General features: G+C 40.4%; 1 protein-coding gene across 1 annotated transcript in view; it reads left to right on the top strand.

The window, feature by feature from the left end:
- Positions 1 to 26,576, top strand: part of SH3RF3 (SH3 domain containing ring finger 3) — a 394,220-nt gene that overhangs the window by 348,302 nt on the left and 19,342 nt on the right. The window lies entirely within an intron of this gene.

The raw sequence follows: 26,576 nt of genomic DNA, 5'->3' as shown, positions 1-26,576 counted from the left end.
GCAAGCAACAATAAACCAGAGACACACTACGGGAGGGGGGAGGGAAGGGAAAGAGGAAAGACTAAGGTCAAAATAAGGGGTAGGGTGCACTTGTATGGGGAATATAACAAAAATGAAAATGCATACATTGTGCAAAAATGAAAAATGATGTAAGAATTATATAAAAGAAAATACTAATTAAAAAAGAAAAAAATTAAAAGGTGCAATTTGTTTTAGAATTATTTTTGATTAAAACCAATATCTAAAATATTATTGTTTCAGTATGTGTTGGTTCACACCTTAGCCTCATACAGAGAGGTGGAACTGAAGAAAGGTGCAGGTTTGCTCTAGATTGGTAGGTGGCAGCTTTTTTAAAAAAAAAGATTTATTTATTTATGCACACAAGAACTGAGGTACAGGCCAGAGGTGCAGGGAGTGAGAGGATTCAGAGACCGAGTGGGGAACAAAACAGGCAGATCAACTGAAACACACTGCTGAGGGGAGCAGAAGGCAAGTTAGCAGAGTCTGCTGCACCATGTGGGTATCTCCCTGGCCGGGAATTGAACTTGTGGTACAGTGGCTGTAGAGAGCTTCATAGGTTGTGTCTTAACCTCTTGCGGCACCAGGGAGGCCAGGTATAGGAGGCAGTTTTAATAATCAAGGTGATCTCTGAGAATCGTCTTGAGTGACTGAAAGATGAATAGATACCTGCCCCTACCCACCAGAATCTCGATGAAAGTTCCTTTAGAGACCTTAACAGAGTGCAGGTTTCAGCACTTGATGCTGTCAATGCTTGCGCTCTTCAAACCATTCCTAGTGTGGGACAAACGGGTGGACCAAGCATCCCACGGTCAGCTGATGGTTGTTTTCCTCCTGATGACCTTCTCCAACAACATGTAATCTACATTAAAAAAAAAATTGATGAGGTGTTTTACCATTTTCACACTCAGTGTTTGGAAGCCAGTGAGATGCTTCCCAGGCTCAGTGCCACTCTGTGCATGGCTGCCCTGGGGACGTGGGCTGACATCTTTAGCAACCACCAGCTCTTTGGACTTGCTGCATGAATAAGTTAGCAATCCTTCTTTCTTGGCTTACCACATTCTGTGGCTCTTCGACAAGCTTTTCTATATAAAATCAGTCTTGATTAGCGTGTGCCATGCAGGGTTTGGATGAGACCCTTGAACTAGATGTTGTATTCAAGGCAAGGGCTGCCTCTCCTATCCCTTGGGGACTATACCAAAGCCAGTATTGATTTCTCGGGCTGGCAGGCACCCATGACCCCTCACTGGTTAGGTGTTCAGGCACTTTATGGGGACATGCAAGCCAGACTTCCATGACCAAAAAACTCTCAACAGATGTAATCACTTCAAAAGAGAATCATAGCACACAGCCAATAAACCACTTAGAATGTGGAGCCAGCAGAGTGAACCCTGCAGTCTGCCTTTCCCAGAAGGCGCCGCTATATGATGGCACACCTCTAATGTTCTAGAGAACCTGTAGTCCTGTAGTGCTTTTACATTTGCTCACATGACTGAGGACAGTGCTTGTGGTCCTATTTAGTTTTGGTGAGCACGGGGCAGCACCAGGGGAGCAAAGGGCACCCTGTCACCTTAGTGAGAGGAGATGACTTTGCATCATTTCCCCCTAGGGTGCAGTTGTTTTGGGGATAGCCTTTATTTTTGTTTAACAGATGTGTGTGTGTGTGTGTGTGTGTGTGTGTGTGTGTGTGTGTTAATAACTACTTCCAGGTCATGTCTAAATAAATTAAAAGACAACTGCATACAGCATGAGAATGAAGCGCGTTTATCTTTTGTAGAGGATTCTTCTCTGCTCTCCATATCTCAAGTGGAGCTAATAAGTCAATATAATGAAAATGTTATTACTTCGGGATCTCTTTAGAAAACCACCAGTGATGGCCAGATTTCTGTCCTGCACCACCTCTCACTTGTTCTCTCCACTTTAGATCACCTTACATAAATAACTTGGACATCAGTTTAATATTAATTGGGAGTAATGTCTTCTGCAACCACTAAAAAATTTATTTAATTAATTAATGGCTCTCATCATTAAAAAAAGAAAAGGAGCCAATGGGAGGAATAGATACAGATATTATTTTTAGGTATTGGCTTAAATAATGAGTATAGAGCCTAGCAAACTGAATATCTGAGGGAAATGCCAGCAGTCTGAAAACTCAGGTAGGAGTTAATGCTGCAGTCTTAAGACAGAAATTATTCTCCCCCAGAAAATCTCATATTGCTTATAGGGTCTATCTGATTTCATGGATCCCTCCTTCATTCTTGTGGCACATATTCTGTTATTGACTGGTTGTAGAAATTAATCCATACAAAACATAGCTTCACAGCAACATCTAGACTACCGTTTGATTAAACACTGGACACACAAAGCTTACTCTTACAATCTACCCCTTGTCAGCTTGGCATCCAAACCCATCTCTGTAGACACTACTCAATTTCCAAATAAGGTCAACAATGAAGCCATGCTCCTGACCATTGTGATACAAATACCCGAGGACAACTTTTTCCCCCAAAGAGGATGCAGAGTCCTTAGGTGATATTCATTCATCTTGCTATCATATAATGTAAATCTTATGATATAAAGCTAACAAAAGTTAAATGCTATGATGTAAAGTCAATAGATGATCCTACAGGTAGATCTTCAAAATATCATTCCACCATTCCATCAAGTCAGCTGCTTTAGGATGGTAAAAAACATAAGTCTCATAATTTCCATTAGTCTGAACCCATTGCCAAACTTCATTTTTTTTTTTGTGGGACCCTTGCCGGTGGCCAGGGATTGAACTGGTGCTGCAGAGGCTGCAGGCAGCCTGGCCACCCAGCGTTCAACCGCTGTACCACCAGGGGAGGCCCCAAACTTCATTTGTTTTGAAGTGAGTTCCTTGATCAGAAGCAGTGCCATGTGAGATACCACAATAGTGTGGATAAGACTACCTGTGGATAATAGTTTTGGCAGAAGGCAGGAAAGGCAAAGTCATATATTTCAGTGTGTACAAAATGATGGCCATTCCATGATAAAAGTGCCACCAGAGAGCTGGGTCACCTGAGAATGATCACAATGAGAATGATCACAATGATCACAATGATCTCAATGGGTCACCTGAGAATGATCACAATGATCACTCAGAGATCACCTGAGAATGGTATTCCAATCAGAGACTCAGGAGTAGGTCTCTCTGCTGATAGATTGGGGACCTCACAGTAGCTATCACAAAGTTGTCTTTTTTGAGTGAAAGTCCATGATACTGAGCCCATGAATAACCTCCAACTGCTCCAACTGCTTCAATCTCTACTCTGACAGGAATAATGGGGAAGACAATAACTAGTATCCATAGAATTAACCACTAAAATCCTCCTCTACTGAGGTCAGACTTTGGTAACCATTCACATGGAACACAAATTTAGTGCATTTTTTTTGCCCATTAATAGAGTTCTATCCATATAACATTGCCCCAGACTTCACTGTCACCAGTTTTACAATCACGTTATTCCAGGTCCCTGAACACCCAGCCACACCATTAGCTACAATCAACAAATCACACTTCTGGACATTTCTCCTTCCAAGTGTGCTGCTCAAAGTTCTGCTGACTGGGAAAATTTCCTTTCACCAGTGTCCTTCAGGGATGCCCCATAAAGGGGCAGTTGTGCTGCAGTGTCCACTTTCAGATGGTGCCTGCATAATTTGTAGAGTAATTTGTCAATGAGGCAAGAGTTTTCTCTTCTTCTGTCACCTGATCATAGGGAGCACTCTCTGAGTACACATGGCAACTGGGAAAGAGTGTAGCAGGAATGGGGGCCATGACACTTGGACCACTTCATGTAGCTTATACCTTCAGGTCCTGCTTGGCACAATCATGTATGTACCACTCTGCTTGATGAGGGGGCACTCTGTGACTGCTTAGCTTTATGACACAGTGAATCAGATAACATGAGTTCATAATGGCAGTTCAGGTCACATGGTAACTTGGTGACCTCGGAGTAAATGTTCTGTCTCTGCTAAGGCCCAGTAACAAGCCAAAAGCTGTTTTTCAAGAGGAGAGTCATTGTTTGAAGAGGTTGCTATAGCTTTGCTACAGACTCCTGCAGCAATTCAACTGTCAGGGTCTATCAAGAGACTCCAAATAGCAACCCTATCTGCTACTGACACTTAAAGCACCATTGATTTTGCTGGATCATATGACCCATGTGAGAGAACAACTTTCATGGCAGTCTTAGACCTACTTCAGAGACTTCTCTAGTTCTGAGACCACTTATCTAGCAACTTTTCAGGTCACTTGATGAATGGGTCAGAATAACACACCCAAGTGAGTATGTATGTTACCTCCAAAATCCACTATTGGTACTAATCTCTGCAGTGCAGTCACTCCAGGAATGTGGTATTGCTTTTGGTTTACTATTTTTTTGATTAGAGGCAGTTTTAGTGGTTTCTATTTTGCCTTTCGTACATTATAGCCCTTATTCTAGAGGTCAAGAAATCAAAAAATAGTTGTTCAGTTAGTTCCAGTAGTTGTTGAGTATGTCCAACCAGTTCCACTAGTTGTTGAGTATGTCCATTCTAATCATACTTTCTAGAACCGGGTGGGGTTGGGGAGGGCGGCGAAAAACACAGGGAATTGGCTGAAGGGGCAACATGATCCATTGTAAGATGGACATGAGCTTACAACTCCACTGATCACCTGACCTCCATAAGTCTTATTCTGATTGGTGGATCACAGTGACAGAATTAATGTCACTTCAGAAGCACTGTCTGATTCCCTGAAAGGTCTGATTATTTCTTTTTCTATTTTTCCGAAAATTTATAGATCCTTTCAGGGAATTCTGGGAGAAAGGTCAACAGCATAAATTGTTAGCAATGTAGTGGGGTCTTTTCTCAAGTGGACCTGGTTTCCCCTTCACAGAAGGGGTTCAAGGTCTGTAAATTATATGTCTAGAAATTGATTGAGAAGCTGTGACTCATTGTTGTTACGATTATAATTATAATTCTGCTTACTAGACCTAGATCTTCTGCTTATATGGATGAAGTCAGAACTTAGTTGTCTGCTAATCACCTTCTCTTCTAGAGACACTATGATCAACCACCTTTGGGTGTCTGACAAATATGTGTCTGTACTTGTCAGACTATTGTGATTGCTGTCCTGAAGGTAACCATGTCCTAGTTATTATCATTGGCAATTAAGTGCTACCTCTTGGTTCTGGCCACTCCAGAATCCATATATTCCCATTGTGTTCAAGTTTCCCAAGTCAGTGCCACAGCTCTCACTAAGGTCATATAGAAGACTGATTACAGAACTTTTCAAGATGCTAAAGATCTTCTCACAAACATATTTCTCACAGTAGTGGTTACAGGTGTGTTATCTCAGATGATCTGGGATGGATGAGCGGGTCATACAATAAATCCTAATCTCCTAAACTATTGAATATCTGCCTGTATGGTATACCAAGGTAGGTATTTCAGTCCAATATACTGTATATCACCTGATAGTTCATGTTTCAGTTCAGCAACCAAATTGTTAGAGCCCCTTCTAATCCCTTGAACATAAAATTCAGGGTCTCTATTTAGTTAGCCCATATCAAGAAAATTTGATCCAATCTAATTGTTTCTCCAGTATCCCACACCTTTAATATCTATTCTCACACATATCCCTCAGGCTGATTGCTGTACCAGTGGGAAAAGCCATGCAGTAATGTTAGAATGTAGCACATCTCCTCATGGGTCACATATTGCATTGGATTTGGACTAAAGTCTAGTTATAGAAGCAAAAAGAGAGTGGTGGGGTAGGTCCTGAGGAGAATCTGCAGTGTCTTGCTATGCAACTAACCCGGGGGGCCTTAATAGGCTCCTCTAACAAAGTAGGCTTAACCTCCCCAACACAAGTGGAAGGACTTATTCTACTAGTAAGAAAATAGAAGTATTTAGAGGTTCAATATCTGAAATCTCATCAGAATCTAATGATATGTTCTGCCTTTCTGGATCTCATTCCTTCACAACCCATGCTGTTAACTTTATTTTTATTTTTTTATTTAAATTTTATTTTTATATTCCCCATACAATTACAACCCCCTTATTTTTACCCCAAGCCCTCCTTTCCCCCACCCCCTACCTCCCATAGGGTATCTCTTGTTCATAGTTATTTGTTGATTTTGATATTTTCTTTCTTATAGTTATTCTTTTTCCTGGTCCCTTATTTAAGTTTTCTAGATTCCTGCTATGAGTATAGACACCATGCAGGTTGGGAATGTGTATAATAATTCATCCACTCTCAGGATAAACTCTAAGTTCAATTTTCAGAAATCTCAACTCTGGGACTATAGGAGTAAGAGTTACTTTCGCAGCATACAAAGAAACTTACAGATCATTTTTGTGTTTCTTGAGCTGAGGATTTGAATTCCTAAACTCACCTTTTCCTGAGAACAGTTAAAAGTAACCAGCTGACCTCATTATACTCACAAGTTGGGCAAAAATGTTCCAAAAATGTCCTGTTCATGATTAGCTAGACATTAGGATTGTCTCATGGTGAGAGCTTGTGTATCTCTATTGCCACATCATACCATTGATAATCAGTATGATTTTTACCAGTGAAAATAGAGTTATGGTGCCTTTAAATTGCATCAACTTAGAGAAGCAGTTCATAAAACTCATGTTTTCTGCTCCTAAAGAACCAGTCCTCTGTGATCATTTAGGTTATTTCCATGTCTTATCTATTGTGAATCATGTTGCTATGAACATATAAAGGTGCGTACATATACATAGGTACATGTATCTCTTCAAATTAGCGTTTTCATATTCTTTGGATAAATACATAGGAGTGGTATTGCTGGATCATATGGCACTTCTATTTATATAGTTTCTTAAGGAATTGCCACACTGTTTTCCATAGAGAATGTATCAGATATTGTGTTTTTAATTTCACATGTCAATTTTTCTGTGCTGGCATATAGGAATGCCGTTAACATTTTTATATTAACTTTGAGTCCTGAAAAGTTGCCATAATGCATATTAGTTCCAGAATTTTTTTTTTTTGTTTTTGTCAGTTCTTTCGAATGTTCTATGTGGACAATCTTTAATAGATATAGGCCTATTCGGATTGTCTGCTTATTCTTGTGTAGGTTTTGGCAGATTGTATCTTTCAAGGAATTAGCCCATTTCATCTAGCTTGCAAATCTTGGAGCATAGAGTTGTTCATAACATTGAGGAGAGGAAATGGGTGCCAGCACTTCCTTCATCTGATAAGTTCAGGTATCAGGGAGTGACCCAGCTGTCCATGTATACCAGCTGGATTAGACCTTAGGGTAGCACCCAACATTTTTCAGGAAAGCTGGTTACTGGGCTGAGTCATGATCCTGAACACCAGTGGCTGCTGGGAAGATGGAACATGCAGGATGCAGACTGTCTCAAGTCAGAAAAGGAGGACAACAAATGTGGATACATTAGCAGCCAAAACTTCCGCCTGGGCTCAATGCCAGTGAGTGGTGCAGTACTGCCTGCAGCCTCTATGGAGAGATAGGTGCCTGTGCTGGCAGCAAAGCATTTTTCAGAGAAGAGTGGCTTTGTCTGAAGAGGGGCAGAATTTCTGGAGGGTCTCCAGAAATTGTCTTGGAGTTGTGACTGGTCAGGCTCTAGCCCCAGCAAATAGCAAGAAAGCATCTCACAAATATAGCCAGGCCTTGCTTGGGCAGATTCCGGCCTGGAGAGTGCATGTCAGAGGCCTTGGTGACATCAACAATGAAGGAAGAATAAAGCCTCTGGCTGTTCATTGATTCACAAACCACAGTGAGAATGACAAGCAGAGTGGCTGGCAGGCAAAACAAGCCTGAGATTCAGTGGCTAGAGAACTTGGAGCTCAGGCCTGAGTCCACCCTCAGCTACATCACTCATCTCTCTGCATTTGAATTTCCTCCTCCGTAAGTGAGAAAACTCTGTCCCTTACACAGTTGGAGAGGATTGAATGTTCTTCTACCCCCAAAACTCATAAATTGAAGCCCTAACTCCATCTGAGGCCCTTCCAAAACCTTATATTCACAGCCCTATAAGAGGAAGGGAGCATTCTCTCCACGTGACCACCAGGGGCCATCCTGTGAACAGGATGAGGTGCTGCCTGCAAACCTGGAAGAGTTCTCTCTAGAACCTGGCAGTGCTGGCAGCCTGACTTTCAGCCTCCAGAACCTGAGAAAATTCTTTCTCTTCCTGGCTTATTTCACTCATAGGTAGAATATATAGAAACTAATCAAAACAGCTCCTAAGATTATGAGAACAGAATGGTGGTTACTAGAGGGTGGGGGGAAAAAGGGCAGGTAGGGGGTTACTACATGGTGGTGGATGGTGACTGCACCTTTGGTGGTTGCTGTTTTGTAAGTGTTGAGTTGTGAATCTGTATTCCTGAAACTTACACAGTGTTAAAAGGCAATATTACCTCAATTAAGAAAAAGACCAACCCCATAGAAAAGGCTGAATTGCTAAGATACTGGATATGGGTTGACAAGTAGAAAGTTATACAACCTGTTTTTTTTTTCTTTTTCTTTTTTTTAAATTTATTTTTCATTTATTTATATATATTTTACATCATTGTTGATTTTTTAAATAATGTTCACCAGTGCAACATCATCACAGTCCCCTGTGCTCCTCCCTCCCTCCTTCCTCCCCTGCTGCAGGATGTCTCTGGTTTATAATTGCCTGTTTGTTTTTGTTGTTGTGTTGTGTTTTGTATTGTTATTATTTTTTCCCCTGATGTTTTACTCGGTTCCCCTATATTCCTCCTATAAGTAAAACCATCCAATATTTTTCTTTTGCCTTCTGACTTATTTCACTGAGCATAATTCCTTCTAGCTCCATCCATATTGCTGCGAATGGCATGAGTTTATCTTTTTTGATTGCTGAGTAACATTCCATTGTGTATATGTACCACATCTTCTTGATGCAGTCATCTAGTTTTGGGCATGTGGGTTGTTTCCATAGCTTAGCTATTGTAAATAGTGCTGTTATAAACATAGGTGTACAGGTGCCCTTTTGTGTTTAATATATTTTATTTTATATAATTCTTACATCATTTTTCATTTTTCACAATGTATGCATTTTCATTTTGGTTATATTCCACATACAATTCACCCCCCCCTTATTTTGACCCTAATCCCTCCTCTCCTTCCCCCAGCCCCCACGTAGTGTGTCTCTGATTTATAGTTGTTTGTTGATTTTGATTTTTTCTTTATTATAATTAGTCTTTTTCCTTGTCCCTTATTTGTGTTTTCTAAATTCCTGCTATGAGTGAGATCATCCAGTATTTTTCTTTTTCTTTCTGGCTTATTTCACTGAGCATGATCCCTTCCAGCTCCATCCATGATGCTGCAAATTGCATGAGTTTATCTTTTTTGATTGCTAACTAATAGTCCATTCTGTATATATACCACATCTTCTTGATCCAGTCATCTATTTTTGGACATTTGGGTTGTTTCCATAGCTTACCTATTGTAAATGGTGCTGCTATAAACATAGTCGTGCAGGTGCCATTTTGAATTAATGTTTCTGTGTCCTTTGGGTAAAAACCTAAGAGTGGAATGGCTAGATCATATGGAAGCTCTACCTTTAGTAGGTTGAGGAATCTCCACACAGCTTTCCATAGTGGTTGGACCAGTTTGCATTCCCACCAGCAGTGCAGGAGAATTCCTTTTTCTCCACATCCTTGCCAACATTTGTTGTTGCTAGATTTTTTAATATGTGCCATTCTCACTGGTGTAAGATGTTATTTCATTGTAGTTTTGATTTGCATTTCCCTGATTACAAGTGATGTTGAACATTTATTCATATGCCTGTTGGCCACTTGCATTTCCTCTTGGGAGAAATTTCTTTTTAGCTCTTCTGCCCATTTTTTGACTGAGTTGTTTACTTTGTCTTTGTTGAGTCTCATCAGCTCTTTGTAGATTTTTGTGATCAGTCCTTTATCATTAGTGTTGTGTGCAAAAATTTTTTCACAATCCGTGTTGTGTCTCTTTGTTTTGGTTACTGTCTCTTTTGCTGTACAGAAGCTCTTTAATTTGATATAGTCCCAGTTGTTTATCTTTGCCTTCACTATCACTGCTTAGGGTGATGTGTCTTTAAAGATGTTGCTGAAAATGGCCAACAGGCATATGAAAAAATGTTCAACATCACTTGTAATCAGGGAAATGCAAATCAAAACTACCATGAGATACCATCTTACACCAGTGAGAATGGCACATATTAAAAAAACTAGCAACAACAAATGTTGGCGAGGATGTGGAGAAAAAGGAACTCTCCTGCACTGTTGGTGGGAGTGCAAACTGGTCCAACCACCATGGAGAGCTGTGTGGAGATTTCTGGACCTACTAAACATAGAGCTTCCATATGATCCAGCAATTCCACTCCTAAGTATTTACCCAAAGGACACAGAAACATCAATTCCAAAGAGCACCTGCACCCCTATGTTTATAGCAGCACTGTTTACAATAGCTAAGCTTTGGAAACAACCCAAATGCCCAAAAATAGATGACTGGATCAAGAAGATGTGGTACATATACACTATGGAATATTACTCAGCATTCAAAAAAGATAAACACATGCAATTTGCAGCAACATGGATGGCGCTGGAAGGGATCATGCTCAGTGAAATAAGCCAGGAAGTAAAAGAAAAATACCGGATGGTCTCACTCATAGCAGGACTCTAGAAAACTTAAATAAGGGACCAGGAAAATGAATAACTATAAGAAAGTGAAAAACAAAATCAACAAAAACTATGAACCAGAGACACTCTATGGGGGGTGGGGGTGGGGAGGGGAGGGATTGGGGTCAAAAAAGGGGGGTTGCAATTGTATGGGGAATATAAAAATAAAATTTATTTTAAAAAAATAAAACATTAAGAATAAAAAAAAAAGAAAAAAAATAAAGATGTTGCTGAGGTCATGTCATGTAGTGTTTCACCTATATTTCTTTCTATATATTTTATGTTTTCAGGTCTTAGTCTAGTTCTTCAATGCATTTTGATTTGTTTTTTGTGCAGTGTGAGGTAGTAGTCAAGCTTCATTCTTTTGCATGTAGCAACCAGTTTTCCCAGTACCATTTACTGAACAAACATTCTTTGCTCCAGTGCATATTCTTGGCTCCTTTGTCAAAGATTAGTTGACCGTAAATCTGTGGGTTTATTTCTGGATTTTCTGTTTGCTTCCATTGGTCTGTATGTCTGTTCTTGTTCTAATACGATGCAGTTTTGATCATTATGGCTTTGTAGTATATTTTGAAGTCTGGGCATGTGATGCCTCCATTCCCTTCTTTTTTTTTTTCCTGGAGAGCTTTGGCTATTCAGGGTTTTTGGTGGCTCCACGGGAATTTCATCAGTATTTGTTCTATTTCTTTGAAGAATGTCATTGAAATTTTTATTGGAATATCATTGAATCTGTAAGTTGCTTTGGGTAGGATGACCATTTTGATAATGTTAATTCTTCCAATCCATGAGCAGGGGATGTCTTTCCATTCCTCTTTGTCTTCTTTTTTTTTCTTTTAACAGTGTTTTATATAGTTTTCTTTGTATAGGTCCTTTACCTCTTTTGTTAGGTTTATTCCCAAGTATTTGATTTTTTTTCAATAATAAAAGGGATAGTTTTCTTGATTACTTCTTCAGATTTATTGTTTGTGTATAGGGCAGCTAATGATTTTTGAGTGTTGATTTTGTATCCTGCTACTTTTCTAAACTGATTTATTCCTTTGATTAGTTTTTCTGTGGAATTTTTAGGGTTCCCTATGTATATTATCATGTAATCTGTGAATAGTGATAGTTTGACTTCTTCCATCATATCTGGATTCCTTGTATGTCTTTCTCTTGTCTAATTGCTCTGGCTAGGATTTCCAGTGTTATATTGAAAAGCAGTGGTGAGAGTGGACATCCTTGTCTTGTTCCAGATCTTAATGGAATTTTTTTCAGCTTTTCACCATTGAGAATGATATTGGCTATGGGCTTGTCATGTATAGCCTTATGATGTTGAGGTATGTTCCTTGTATCCCAAGAGTTTCAAGGGCCTTTATCATAAATGGGTGTTGCACTTTGTTGAAAGCTTTCTCAGCATCTATTGATATTATCATATGGTTTTTATATTTCTTTTTGTTGATGTGTTGGATAATGTTGATTGATTTTCAGATGTTGAGCCATCTTGTATCCGAAGAATAAATCCTACTTAGTTGTGGAGAATTATCTTGTGGATACATCGTTGGATTTGTAAGCTAAAATTTTATTGAGGTTTTTTGCATTGGTTTTCATTGGAGATATTGGCCTGTAGTTTTCTTTTTTTGTATTGTTCTTGTTTGCTTTTGGTATTAGTGTAATGTTGGCCTCATATTCTATGTTTGGTATTATCCCTTCTCACTTTTTTTGAAAGAGTTTGTGAAGGATAGGCACTAATTAGTTTCTGAATATTTGATAGAATTCATTTGTAAATCTATCTAGTCCTGGGCTTTTGTTTTTGGGGAGGGTTTTGATTACCATTTCAATTTCATTGCTTATAATTGGTCTGTTTAGATGCTCTATTTCTTCTTTATCTAGCCTTGGGTGATTGTAAAGTTGTAGAAATTTGTCCATCTTGTCTGGATTGTTGAACTTGTTTGCATATAACTAGTCATAGTAGTTTCTGATTATTCTTCTGATTTCTGCTGTGTCTGTTGTGATTTCTCCTCTTTTATTTGCGATGTTATTAATTTGTGCTGTGTCCCATTTTCCCTTTGTGAGCCTGGCTAGGGGTTTGTCTATTTTATTTATTTTTTCAGAGAACCAACTTTTGGTTTCATTGATCTTTTGGTTTTTTTTTTTTTTTAGTTTCAATTTCATTTATCTCTGCTTTCATTTTTATTATTCCTTTCTTCTACTGGTTTTAGGGGTTTTTTGCTTTTCTTTTTCTAGCTCTTTGAGATGTGAGATTAAGGTTGTTTTTTTTTTTTTGAGTTCTTTCTTGTTTCTTGATATGAGCCTGTTTCGCTATATATTTTCCTCTTATCACTGCTTTTGCTGCATCCCATACATTTAGGAAATTGTGTCCTCCTTGTCATTCAACTCAAAGTATTTTTTAATTTCGTTTTTGATCTCGTTAGTCCAGTGGTCTTCCAGTAGTGTGGGTTTCAATCTCCATGAGGTAAGAGATTTTTTATGGTTTATTTCTAGTTTGATGCGTTCATGGTCAGAGAAGATGGTATGATTTCAATCTTAGTGTATCTGTTGATGTTTGTCTTGTGTCCCAGTATGTGACCGATCCTGGAGAATAATCTATGTGTGCTGAGAAACATGTATATTTAGATTTTTTGGGGGGTGTAGTGTTCTATAGATGTCTGTTAAGCCCATAAGCTCTAGATCCTTATTTAGAGTTTTAGTATCCTTACTTATTTTTTGTCTTGTTGATGTATCCATTGTTGATAGTGATATGTTGAAGTCTCCTACTACATATGTGTTTTCTCTGACGTCTGTTTTCAGAGATGATAATAGTCATCTGATAAATTTTGGTGCTCCTTCATTTGGTGAGTATATGTTAATGAGTGTTATGTCTTCTTGATGTATTTTCCCCTTGGTCATAATGTAGTGACCGTCGGGATCTCTTTACTTTTTGAGTTTGAAATCTGTTTTATCTGATATAAGTATAGCTGTTCCTGCCTTCTTTTTTTCATCCATTTGCTTGTAGGATTGTTTTCTATCCTTTTACTTTCAGTCTATTTTTGTGTTGTGTTTTAAACACAACATTCTATTTTAAATGTGTTTCCTGGAGACAGCAAAAGGTTGAGTTTGTTTCTTAATCCAGCCTGCAACTCTGTGTCTTTTTATTGAAGAGTTTAGTCCATTTACATTTAGAGTTAATATTGATATGTTAGCTTCTGTATTTGCCATTTTGTTTGTCTTTTCTCTGGTTTTATTATTTTTTTTTGATTTTCTGATATTTATTTATTTTTTTAAAGTTCCATCTATTTATGCATACAAGAGCTGGGGTACAGAGACAGAGTGGGGAGCAGAATAGGCAGACTGACTGAAATACACTGCTGAGGGGAGCTGTGGGTGAGATAGAAGAAGTCTGCTTCGCCATGTGGGTTGCTCTCTGGGCAGCCGGGGATCAAACTTATGCTGCAGAGGCTGCGGATTGGCTCATAGTGCGGTGCTTTACCCCTTGTGCCACCAGGGAGGGCCCTTGATTTTTATTTTTTGTCTTGTTTCTTTCTTATTCATCCCACTGTTGATTCTGCTTTAGGTCTCCTTGTAATATTTTTTGGAGTGGGGGTTTAGTTGTAATGAAATTCTGGAATTTCTGTTTGTCTGGGAAGGTCCTCATTCTTTCTTCATAGAGGAAGGAAAGCTTTGTGGGATAGAGGATTCTTGGTTGGAATTTGTTGTCTTGGAGTCTGTTGACTATGTCCCTCCACTCTCTCCTTGCCCATAGTGTTTCTTTGGAGAAGTCTGATGTCAGCCAACTTGGTTTTCCTTTTTATGTTATATGTTTCTTCCCTCTTGTCAGCTTCGTTATTTTTCCCTTGTCTTACATTCTTGGGAGCTTTACTATTATGTGTCTTGCTGGTTTTTTTTTTCCTTGCATCATGGAAGTTTGGTGTTCTTGCTTCTTGTATGTTTATTTTCAGCTCCTTCTTCATGTTTGGGAAGTTCAGTTCCCGAAGTCTTTCTTTATTCTTATTCCTTCATACTTCTCTTTCCTTTTCTGTTTTGGTTCTTTTTATTTCTGTGTCTTTGAGAATACTTATTCATTCTTCCATTTCATCTATTCTGCTTTCATTGCTTTTCCCAGAATTCTTTAGCTTCTCCATTAATCCTTTGATCTCCTGCATTTCTTTCACTTCCCTCTTTAGGGACTCAATTTCATTCTTCTGATCATTGATTATTTTTCCCATATCATTTTTGACTTCTTTCAGTTTTTTACTCATGGCAATTTTATATTCTCCTCCTGGATCACTCAGAAGTTCTTCCAAGACATTGTTGTTGCAATCTGGTGGGTGGTTATCTTTTTGTGGTGTGTCTTTTCCCTGAGGACTTGCTTGGTTGCTTGTAGTTTTTCTTCTCCCTGCTGCTTGTTTTCTAATTTGTCCTATGCATTGGGACACTGTCGCTGGTACTGGCTGGCATCTTAGTGATGGGTTCTTTCTGTGATGTCGGAAAGTGGTGGTCCAATCGAGTGAAATACTGTTATGCCAAAAGTTCAGTGGGACAGTGGTACTATGAATATGTTAATGGCCACTGTCAGAATATCTCCTCCTTCTGTATTTGGTTAGTTGCAATGGTGTGTCTTCAGACTGGCCTGGAGGTGGTGTGGCTGGATCGCTCGCTGGGCTCCAAATCACTAGATCCGCCCTCTGGGCTCAGACGGTGTCCAGACAGGACCTGGCATGTGGGGGTTTCCCAGATCACCTCTGTCTGTGGGGGCAGCCCTTTCCCAGTTCCAAGCAGTCTCGGTTGATTCAAAGATCCCTATTCTAAAATGGCGAGTTGAAGGGCACTTTCCTGCATCTGCGGTCTGCGGTCTGCCCGGTGGCCAGATCCCCCTCTGGGCTCTGACTGATGGCCAGATGGGGCCTGCCATGTGGGTGCTTTTCAGCTCACCTCTGGTTGTGGGGGCAGCCCTTTCCCAATTCCAAGGCATCTTGGTTGACGCAAAGATCACTATTCTAAAATAGAGAGTCAGGTGGAGAAGGATCAACATGGTGGTGGAAAAACACTGCAAGTAAGTCCTCCCATTAAAAAAAAAGTTAGTAAGGAGGAAAAGTGGCAGGTCCCTGTGAGAACTGGAACACTGAAGATAAAAGGGCAACTCTAGCAAACTGCCCAAAGAGGAAAGTTGCCATACAAGAGGAGGAAAAGAGAGGAAACCTCAGATCCCTGATACCCTCCCACACCCACAAAGTCAGCACTCTCCAACCAACAGAAAGGAGGGAAAAAAAAAAAAAGAAAACACGAACAAACCACATCAAGTGGGACACTGAGTAGAAAGGAACTATTTCAGGCACTGCAGCCCGTGAATGGGAACTGTCGAGAACCGTGCAGGAATTGCCACCAAGGTGAAAGAACTGCTCCGTGCATCATTAGAGGAAAACAAAGACTCTGCGGAGACCTACAAATAGCCCAAAGCCAGCCAGTAAGCTTATGCAGAAAAGCAGCGCTCTTGAAAAGCATATGCAGTTTGTGGCTACCCAGGTCCCCTCGCCCTCAACCTAGGTTTGTGGGGAGACACATAAGAGCCCTCACTGAGATGAATGTCCCTCACTGAGTAATCAGTCACACGGATATGGGAGCGGGGTGCAAAAGGCGCCATTTCTGCAGACACTGAACTGAGCTACAACCAATGTCTTGTATCTGAGGGCTTTGGAACTGAGACCCGGGGCACGATATTCAGGCATGGGATCCCTATGAAGGTGGGGCACAGAGCAGACACAGCACCCGCACAGCATTGAGGCGCTCCATGCCACCCCCACTTTATTCCCTGGACCTCTGGGGGGAAAAATTTCTGAAAGGACACTAGGAAAACTCTCTGGCGCTCTCTAGCAACCAGAACAAAATCACCAACATCCTGATAGTTGGAAACCAGGGATCCCAAAAACACCCTCAGGCTCTGAGAGAGGGTGGGCCATGCAAACGGGGGTAAGAAGGGAAATAAGGTGTGGAAAAGACCCAATCCTGGAACTGAGAGCCAGGCGCAAGATCCGGGGCATGGGATGCAGCATAGCAGCGGGCACTGCACAGGGTGACAGCCAGCGTTTTGGATCTGATAGCCCTGGAACTGAGACCTAGAGTGCAGAATTCAGGGCGTTGCATCCATATAGCTGTGGCCACAGCACCCAGTGAACACAGGGCAGACACAGCACCCAACTTGAATAAGAGCCCCTGTGTTGAGGTGCTCCCCTCTTTACCCACTCCTTTTCTCAAAGAACCACTGGAAAAAAGCACAGGTCAGCAAGTACGGGTCTCTGGCGCCACCTCGTGACCAGAACAGAATCACCAACTAGCTGATTCCCTGCTGGAATCAGTAAATACAGAGGGAGGGAACTGTAAGGGACAGTGCCCATTAACACAGCATCAATACCCTGGTGGAGTTTTGGCCTACCAGTGCTGGTCTCAGTCTGGTAAACAGTTTCTGACACACCTAAAGCAGCACTCCAAAGAGATGCCTGCCAACACTAGTGGCACAATGTCCCAACCCATAGAACTAATTAGAAAGCAAACAACAGGAATAAAAAAAAATATAAATAGCCAAGCAAGCCCTCAGGAGAAGGACACACCACAAAAAGAAATGCAGTCACCAGAGCTCAACAATGACATGGAAGTACTTGTCAGCCCATCAGATAGAGAATTAATGATCATCATGATTAAAAAGCAGAAAGAAAATGAAAAGGGAAAAAATGATTTGGGACAAATAATCACTGAACTGAAGAATGAAATTGAGACCTTAAGAAAGGAAAGAAGAAATGCAGGAGATTAATAGATTAGTAGAGAAGATAAAGAACTCTGGGAAAAGCAGAATTGATGAAATGGAAGAATGGATCAGTACTATCAAAGATACAGAAATAAAATGAGCCGAAGAGAAAAGGAGAGAGAAGTGCAAATGAAGCAGTATGAGGAGACTCTTAGACAATTATCAGACTCCATGAAGAGAGGAAATGTAAGAGTTATAGGTATTCCAGAAGGTGAGGAGAGAGACGAAGGAACTGAGAAATTATTCATGGAGATAATTGAAGAAAACTTCCCAAGCATAAAAAAGGAGATCACTACAGACACACAAGAAGTGAGAAGAACTCCCAATTACCATAATGAAAAGAAAACTAAAGCAGGACACATAATAGTGAAGCTTTCAAGAATCCAAGACAAGGAAAAAATAATGAAACTGGCAAGGGGGAAGAAACAGATAACTTATAAGGGAAAACCAATAAGGTTTACTTAAGACTTCTCCAAAGAAACATTATGGGCAAAAAGAGAATAGAGCAACATAATCAGCAAACTTCAACACAGCAAATGCCAACCAAGAATACTTTACCCTGCAAAGTGCTCCTTCCTCTACAAAGAAAAAATATGGACCTTTTCAGACAAACAGAAACTCCAGAAATTCATTACAACTAAACCCCCACTCCAAAAGATTCTACAAGAAGTCCTAATGCCACAACCAACAGAATAATGAACAAGAAGAACAGAATAAAGCAAGGAATAAGGGTCTCCCTGGTGGCGCAGGTGGTTGAGCACTGCATTGTGAAGCTGTCCGCAGCCTCTGCAGCACTGGTTCCATCCTGGCCTGCCAGCGAGAATCCCACATGGTGCAGCAGACCTCTCCTGTCTCACCCACTGCTCCCTTCAGCAGTGTATTTCATCAGTCTGCCTGTTCTGTTCCCCACTGTCTCTGGTGAATCCTCTCACCCTCCTATGCATCTGGCCTGTACCCCAGTTCTTGTATAAATAAATAAATATTAAAAAAATAAAGCAAGGAATAAAATCACAAAAAGAAAACCAAAAAATGGCAAATACATATGCCAACATATCAATATTAACTCTAAATGTAAGTGGATTAAACTCTTCAATAAAAAGACACAGAGTTGCAGGTTGGATTAAAAAACAAAATCCAACCTTCTGCTGTCTCCAGGAAACACATTTAACCACAAAAGATAGACATAGACTTAAAGTAAAAGGTTGGAAAACAATCCTACCAGCAAATGGACCAAAAAAGAAGACAGGAACAGCCATACTTATATAAGATGAAATAGACTTCAAATTAAAAAAGGTAAAAAGAGTCATAGCTGGACACTATATTATGATCAAGGGGACAATATATTAGGAAGCTGTAACACTCGTCAACATATACTCACCAAATGAAGGGGCACCAAAATATATCAGACAATTATCAGCTTTGAAAACAGACATTATAGAAAATACATATATAGTGGGAGATTTCAACACCCCACTCTCACCAATGGGCAGATCAACGAGACAATAAACAAAGACACTAGATTCCTAAATAAACACATGGAACCCATGGACTTAACAGACATCTGTAAGACACTGCTCCCTAAAAAATTCAAGTATACATTTTTCTCAAGTGCATGTGGATCATTCTCCAGAATCAGTCACAAACTGGGCCATAAGTAAAACATCTACAGATATAGGAAGATCAAAATGATTTCAACTATCTTCTCCAATCATAAAGGCATCAAGCTGGAAATAAATCATTAAAAGAAAACAAGGAACCCTCCCATTTCATGAGATTGAAATCCACACTGTGGGAAGACCACTGGACTAATGAGATCAAAGAAGAAATTTAAAAATAGTTTGAGTTGAATGACAAGGAAGACACCACTTTCCAGAATGCATGGGATGCAGCAAAAGCAATAATAAGAGGAAAATATATAGCAATAAAGACTCACATGAAGAAACAAGAAAGAACTCAAAGAAACAACCGAATCTCTCAAAGAGCTAGAAAAAGAACAATAAAAAAACCCTAAAGCCAGTAGGAGAAAGGAAATAATAAAAATCAAAGCAGAAATAAATGAATTAGAAATTAAAAAAACAACCCAAAAGATCAATGAAACTAAAAGTTGGTTCTTTGAGGGTCTCCCCTGGTGGCACAGCTGTTGAGCGCTGGGTTGTGAAGCTGCCCACAGCCTCTGCAGTGCTGGTTCGATCCCCGGCCACCTGCGAGGGTCGCAAATGGCATGCAGACCTCTCCTGCTGCGTCTGCTGCTCCCCTCAGCAGTGTATTTCATCAGTTTGCCTGTTCGGTTCCCTATTCTGTCTCTGGTGAATCCTCTCATCCTCCCGTGCTTCTGACTGTACCCAGTGCTTGCATAAAAAAAAAAAAATTCAAAAGGTGGTTTTTTGAAAAGATAAACAAAATAGACAAACCTCTAGCCAGGCTCACAAAGAAAAAACAGGAGAAAACACATATAAATAGGATTATAAATGAAAGATGAAAAATCACAACAGACTCAGTAGAAATTAACAGAATAATCTGAAATTACTATGAACACTTATATGCAAACAAATTTAACAATCTAGAAGAGATGGACAAATTCCTAGAATGATATAATCATCCAAAGCTGGACAAAGAAGAAATAGAACAACTAAACAGACCAATCACAAGGAGTGAAATTGAGGCAGTAATCAAAGCACTCCCCAAAAACAAAAGCCCTGGTCCAGACAGCTTCACAAATGAATTCTACCAAACGTTCAGCAGTGAATTAGTGCCTATCCTACAGAAACTCTTTCAGAAAATTGAAAAAGAAGGAATACTACCAAATACGTTCTACGAAGCCAACATTACCAAAACCAAACAAAGACAGCACAAAAGAGAAAATTACAGGTCAATCTCCCTAATGAGCACTGATGCAAAAATCCTCAACAAAATCCTTGCCAACAGAATCCAACAATGCATCAAAGGAATAGTACACCACGATCAAGTGGGATTCATCCTAGCAGCAGAAGAATGGTTCAACATAAGAAAATCAATCAGTGTAATCCAACACCAAAAAGAAAAATAAAAACCATATGATCATATCAATAGATGCTGAGAAAGCATTCAACAAAGTCCAATATCCATTTGTGATGAAGGCCCTTGAAATTTTCGGGATAGAAGGAACATACCTTAACATGATAAAAGCCATATACGACAAACCCACTGCCAATATTATTCTCAATGGTGAAGACCTTTTCTTCATAATCAAGAACAAGACAAGGATGTCCTCTCTCACCACTGCTTTTCAATATAATACTGGAGGTCCTAGCCAGGGCAATAAGACAAGAGAAAGACATACCAGGAATCCAAATAGGGAAAGAAGAATTAAAACTATCATTATTTGCAGACAATATAATAATATACAGAGAGCACCCTAAAAACTCCACAGATAAACTACTCACAATAATCAACCAGTTCAGTAAAGTAGCAGGATACAAAATCAACACACAAAAATCAGTAGCCTTCCTATATACAATCAATCAATCTGAAGAAGAACTCAAGAAAACCATCCCTTTTATAATTGAAACAAAAAAAAATCAAATATTTGGGAATAAACCTAACAAAAAAGGTGAAAGACCTATACAAAGAAAATTATAAAATACTGTTAAAAGAAATTGAAGGAGACACAAAGAAATGGAAAGACAGCCCCTGCTCATGGATTGGAAGAATTAACATTATTAAAATGGCTATCCTAACAAAAGCAATAAACAGATTCCACCCTATTCCAATAAAAATCTCAGTGACATTCTTCAAAGAAATAGAACAAATACTGATGAAATTCATATGGAACCACAAAAAAAAACCACAAATAGCCAAAGCTCTACTGATGAAAACAAAGGAGAAAGGAGGTCTCACACTTCCAAACTTCAAGCTATACTACAAAGACATAATAATTAAAACAGTTTGGTATTGGAACAAAAACAGATACACAGACCAATGGAACTGAATAGAGAGCCCAGAAATAAAGCCACACTTATATGAACAACTGATCTTTGACAAAGGAGCAAAGACTATGCAATGGAACATGGACAGTTTATTCAATAAATGGTGCTGGGAAAACTGGACCTCCACATGCAAAAAAAAAAAAAAATGAAACTAGATCACTACTAGATCACCATGCACAAAAAATCAACTCAAAATGGATAAAAAAAAACTCGACATAAGACCTGAAACCATAAAATATATAGAAGAAATATAGGTAAAACACTACAAGACATACATATAGAAACATCCAAAGCAGTGATAGTGAAGGCAAAGATAAACACTTGGGATTACATCAAACTGAAAAGCTTCTGTACAGCCAAAGAGACATTAACCAAAACAGAGAGACACCCCACTGATTGGGAAAAAATGTTTGCACTCCATTCAACTGATAAGGGACTGATCACAAAGATACACAAACAACTCACACAGCTAAACAAAAACAAAATAAAAAATCCAGTCAAGAAATGGGCAGAAGAACTTAAAAGACATTCGCCCAAAAAGGAAATGCAAATGGCCAACAGGCATATGAAAAAAAGTTCAACATCCCTTATCATCAGGGAAATGCAAATCAAAACCACACTGAGATACTACCTTACACCAGTGAGAATGGCACATATCAAAAAAAACTAGCAACAACAAATGTGAGGATGTGGTAAAAAGGAACTCCCTACATTGCTGGTGGGAGTACAAAATGGTCCAACCACTATGGAAAGCTGTTTGGACATTCCTCAGTCTACTAAAAATGGAGCTACCATATGACCATGCCTAGGGTGGGCAATTCCACTCCTAGGGATCTACCCAAAGGACACAAAAACATGATTCAAAAGAGTACCTGTCACCTATGTTTATTGCAGCACAATTTACAATAGGTAAAACCTGGAAACAACCCAAATGCCCAAAAATCGATGACTGGATCAAGAAGATGTGGTATATATACACAATGGATTATTATTCAGCAATCAAAAAAGATAAACTCACGCATGTCAGTGTTCACAGCTCACCTCTGGGTGTGGGGGCAGCACTTTCCCAGTTCCAAGCAGTCTTGGTTGAAGCAAAGATCCCTATTATAAAATGGCACGTCAGAAGGGCACTCCGTGCACCCACAGTCTGTGCTGGCAGTGGCCAGATCTCCCTCTGGGCTCCAACTGACAGCCAGAGGGTGCCTGGTGTGTGGGGGCTTTTCAGCTCACCTCTGGCTGTGGTGGCAGCTATTTCTCAGCTCCAAGCAGTCTCAATTGATGCAAAGATCCCTATTCTAAAATGGCGAGTCGGAAGAGCTGTCTCTGCTTCTTTCCACTCTCTGCTTCTCTGATGCATGGTCCTCTGCCGCCACGCTCTGTTCTCTGCTGCCCCGCTCTGCTTCTGCTGCTGCTGGCGTCTCGGTGACACCACCCTTATATATAGTGCAGCATCTCAGCCTAGGTGCACCCACTTACGCATGCCCACACCCTACTCCAGGTGTCCGCCATCAGGCACACGTGTAAGCCACAGGTGAGGATCTTAGATGCCAGTGGCAGTAAGGCGGAAAAACCTGACAATTTCCATTTACCCTACAGTTACTGTTTTTCCCTTGATGTGTCTAAAATTCTATCCTCCTGTGGTGGAGGGCTGAGGGTACATTGGTCATGGGTGTGATGTGGTGACATGCATCTAAGGAGGTATGATCCTATGCCTTTGAATCACACACAGTGTTGTAAACCAGTGTTACCTCAATACAAAAATTAAACAAAATTCTGTCCTTTTCATTGGCTTTCAATAGTTTTATTATAATGTGTCCTGGACTGTGTCAGTTTGGTTTTATATTGTTTGGCATTCTTTAGACTTCCAGGACCAGAACATGTGAGTCATCCCAGTGAGATGATATTCAGCAATCATTTCTTTAAATAAATTTTTATTTTTAAAATTCTTTCATCTCTTTGATCTGCTTGTGTGTTCTCTGCCACTGTGCTTTCAGCTTACAATTCTCCCCATTGTTTGAATATATCTACTATTGAGGCCTCTACTATACTTTTTAGTTTATACGTATTTTTTTTTAATCTGTTAGTTCTAGTTTTAGCAGTCATTTTCTCAGTCTTCATTGTGTTTGTGTTTTACATCAACCATTGTTTTTCTTAATTCAGCAAGCATGATATAATTTAAATGCCTTAATCATCTTAAATGCCTCTTCAGGCATATTCTGTAGTTCTGCTAGATTAAGAATTCTCTAACAGTTGATTCTTCTGTCTCTTCATTTTTAATTTTAATGGATTGCAATAGGAAGTTTCCTTTTTTTATTTTCATAAATTGACTCGATAACCCTTTGTAGTGGCAGGAAGGCCACAGGCAGGATCTCTATGATTTGAGCAGACAGGGTAGCGGAGGAGTCCTGGAGTCCTCAGTGGCTTTTTCATGCTTTTATTGGGATTTACCAGGTACACGGCAGGCAGAGGTGCTGGAAGGCCAGGAGGCTGGCAGGCCTCCTAGGCCCCGGCGAATCTTCACTCTTTCTGGGCCCTCTGGTGTTCTCTCATGGCCTCTGCTTCTCTGCGGGTTCTCCTTCTGGTGGTTCTCTTTCTGCTTCTGCTGGCATCCCCATAATGCCGCCCTTATAAGCCCAGTCTTAGTCCAGGTGTATCCCACCTACATATGCCCACACTCTACGTGCCTGCCATCAGGCATGCATTTGGACTGCAGGGAGACCTATCATCAATCCTAAAGGTGGGAGGGCAGAAAAGCCTGATAATTTACTTGCCCTCCCTACAGAAAGCTGCGTATAATCCTATATTGTTTAGCAAAGCTCTTTAGGTGTCTATTCATAGGCTGCTGACTTAGCATTTGTTCAGATAGCTGAGGATGGTGCCAGTAAATGGTAATAGGAAGGTAGAACCAGGTAGTAGGGCACTGAAATGTAATCTCTGGTGAGCATCAAATGTTCAGGTGTCCTGCTGCGCCGTGGGTCCCTGAGTTGTGTGATGGGGATCCACAGTGATCCCTTTTCCTAGCAAGTCAACCTCTACCCAATGTTGAACATTGGATGTAGTGCTGGGTGAGGACTACATTGAGAAAAGTCCACAAGTTGGGAATTATTTTCTTTTTGTTTTGAATATAGAACCTTACACTGAACCTTAACCTTGTTCCTGTTGCTAAGAACCAGATGCTTAAGCTCTGGTTAATAAGAACATTCACTTATTGCCTTGACCTTAGCTCTGGAGGTTAAGGCAGGTGTTTTGAATAGCATAGCTGCAAATAGTAGCCTCTTCTATGAGGAGTCACAGGTGATCCTATTTGACTCTGGCTTCTGATTCATGTCCCAACTGTTCTTTTTTAAAAAGATTTATTTTTATTTATTTATGCATACAAGAGCTAGGATGTAGGCCAGAGGGGAGAGGGTGAGAGGATTTACCAGAGACAGAGTGGGGAGCAGAACAGGCAGATCTACTGAGATACATGGCTAAGGGGAGGATCAGGCGATACGGGAGACGTCTGCTGGGCCATGTGGGTCAGCTCCCTAGCCGGCTCCATGTTACAGCCGCTGGGATAGCTTGATAGTGCTGAGACTTAACTCCTGAGCAGGGAGGCCCGCATCTGTTCTTAATTGGAACTTCAGGTTCAAGGCAGTAGTCATTACTCTGTACCTTATTCCTCTAGTTCTCCAGTAACACACCTTCTGCCTTGCATGCCAATTCTGTGTGCTGCCTTTTCTAATGCAGTGTCTAGTCTCCGAAGTGCAGAGGGACTATACAGTAGTCTCCCTTTTGTGGGTTTCATTGCACCAGTATTGCTGCAAACACAGTTTAATTATAGTTTTTCCTAAAACTGTTTGCCTCACAGTTGTAATTTACTGTTGTAATTTAGTTGTTGTAGGAAATGACCAGGTTTTTTTCTACCCTCCCACCATTAGCATCAGTGATCGACACCTGTGGTCTTACACACCTGCCTGAGGGTAGCACCTGGAGTGTGGTGTGTGCGTGCATGAGTGGGCATGCCTGAGCCAGGAGGCTGAGTGTGCCCTTGCCATGGCAGAGGACCATAGAGCAGAGTGCAGTGGAGAGTGTCAGAGATCAGCTATGAGAAGGAAGAGCATATGGGGACTCGCAGAGGGGCCCAAGTTGCTGGCTTGTTTCTCCACCGGTGGGGATGATGCCAATGACTCCAAGGTGCTCTTTGAAACTGCCTGAACAGATGATGAACCTACCCAGCCTAGGATGGTTGCAGAACGGTTGTGAATATGCAGAGGAAGTAAACCCAGCATATCCACTCTGCTGCTGTTTTGCCAGACCTCTATGTTTGTCACACTGCCACTGTTTTCCACCATTCTCCCACCTAGCTTTCAGTGAACACTAGAAAACTAAATTCCACTAAGGTCATAAAAAATTCCAGACAAGCACATTGTTATAAATGTACCTTCCTGTATGTATACATTCTCTCTCTTTCACACACATCTATGGATCACATATACAGAATATGAGTCACATCACATATACAGATATGAGTCCTCATCAATATACCTAGAGCCCAATCTCAAATGAATACAACATTGTACCTAGCATTTTCTTCTTCAATTATCACTATGTTCCACTGCTGAGGAAAGCTGAGCCTGAGATGACTGCTTATGTGCTGCACAGTATTCAGGGAAGACAGAAGACGGTCCCAGCCACCAATGGACACTGCCTGTCTGAGTTGGTGTTGCTGACCTAGTCTGCTCTGAGCCCATACAACATGAGAATAAAGGGAGAAACTATGTAAGAATCAAGATATTACTGAGTCTGGGGCATCAGATGGAAATCCTATGCTGGGGTCCCACCTGCAGATGACCTCTTATGGTCAATGGGGAAAGTGTTCGGTAAGAAGTAGAAATGAGTTATATCCCTGGCCTGATAGCATAATGAGGTGGTGTTTGAGATAAGTCTTGTGATTGTAAGGGCAAACCCTTCTGACTGGTTTGCTGGTTTTGTATGTGATGACTGTGCCCAAATGTCACAGTTCCATAATAGACCTTTCTCTTAAGTTAGGTAGGTTAGTCGCGTGTTTGCAGAGTGAAGAAGTTTGCCAGGATATTTCCTAGTGAGGGAATTCATACCCTCAGCTTTGGGACAAGCACCCCTCCCTGATCTGCAAATGAATTTCCCAAGG

The sequence above is a fragment of the Talpa occidentalis genome, unplaced genomic scaffold (assembly GCF_014898055.3).
Source record: "Talpa occidentalis isolate TD23 unplaced genomic scaffold, MPIMG_talOcc4v2.1 talOcc4.5, whole genome shotgun sequence".
Taxonomy (NCBI): domain Eukaryota; kingdom Metazoa; phylum Chordata; class Mammalia; order Eulipotyphla; family Talpidae; genus Talpa; species Talpa occidentalis.
This window is presented reverse-complemented; position numbering and strand designations above follow the sequence as displayed.